We start from the raw sequence: 1,165 nt of genomic DNA, 5'->3' as shown, positions 1-1,165 counted from the left end.
AACTCAGTCTCAAAATTCCTATTAATCATATATACTTCTGTCACAGAAGACATTGTAGCAAATGAAAATATACTTGCAAGTTGCTACAAAGTTTACAAAGCATTTTGCAAAATATCATCTTTTGATTTACTATCACTCTGTAAATCAGATTTTTCCCCATTTTACAATGAGAAATCCTTACAATCCTTGAGTAAATTACCCCGTCACACTAATTTTCTGCTAACAAGCAGCAAATACAGGTTTCTGATTCTAAATTATAACCTTTCCAATGCATCCTGTTGTCTTTTTATGACTGTCATGTACTCTATCATCATTCTTTTGTAAATTTACTCTTCACGTGTAGATCTCTTGCATCAATTATAAGATTATAAAGCCAAGGAGGCAGTGCCCAAAGACATCAATATGCACAAAAGGTACCTAATAAACATTTATAAATTCATTACCCATAATATACAGACATAACTTTCAACTTACTGGTTTTAAAGATAAAGTTCTATAAGTAAAGAAAAATGAGAGGACTTTGAGTCTGTGTTATGTGGCATCACAGTAAAGTTGATAAGACATAGATCTTGAAACAGAAAAATAGGTAGAAAGGAGTGAGGTGGGCATTTTAAGAGGGCCATGCCCACAAGGTCCTTAAAGTAAAATGAATAAACTTCTTTGTCTCAAGTCAGAGGTTCTTAAAAAGATACATTTAGAGGCCACGTGGCTAGGGCTAGACGGTAGAATACAGTAATGCCAAACTTTGGGTTTTATCTTGTAGGTAACTCATTGTGTGATATAAAGTTATTGGTTAAAAAAGACGTCAGTCAAGAAGGAACAAAATTTACCAGCAAATTCTGTCCTAATATATTATCATGTCCACATACCACTTGTCTAGTCCATTTTGTGTTACTGTAACAGAATACCACAAACTAGTAATTTATAAAGAAAAGAAATTTATTTCTCGCAGTTTTGGAGGCTGGGAAGTTCATTATCAAGGTGTCCACATCTGGTGAAGACCTTCTTACTGAGTCATCTCATGACAGAAGGGCGAGAGAGCACACACACCGGAGAGCAAGAGATCAAACTCATAGCCTCAAGCCCTTCCATAATTAGCATTAATCCATTCATGGGGATGGAGCACTCATGACCTCAACACCTCCCATTGGGCCCCACCTTCCAA

The sequence above is a fragment of the Propithecus coquereli genome, unplaced genomic scaffold, assembly GCF_000956105.1.
Source record: "Propithecus coquereli isolate 6110/MARCELLA unplaced genomic scaffold, Pcoq_1.0 Scaffold5120, whole genome shotgun sequence".
In the NCBI taxonomy this organism is placed as follows: Eukaryota; Metazoa; Chordata; class Mammalia; order Primates; family Indriidae; genus Propithecus; species Propithecus coquereli.
Note: the sequence above shows the minus strand (reverse complement) of the source record.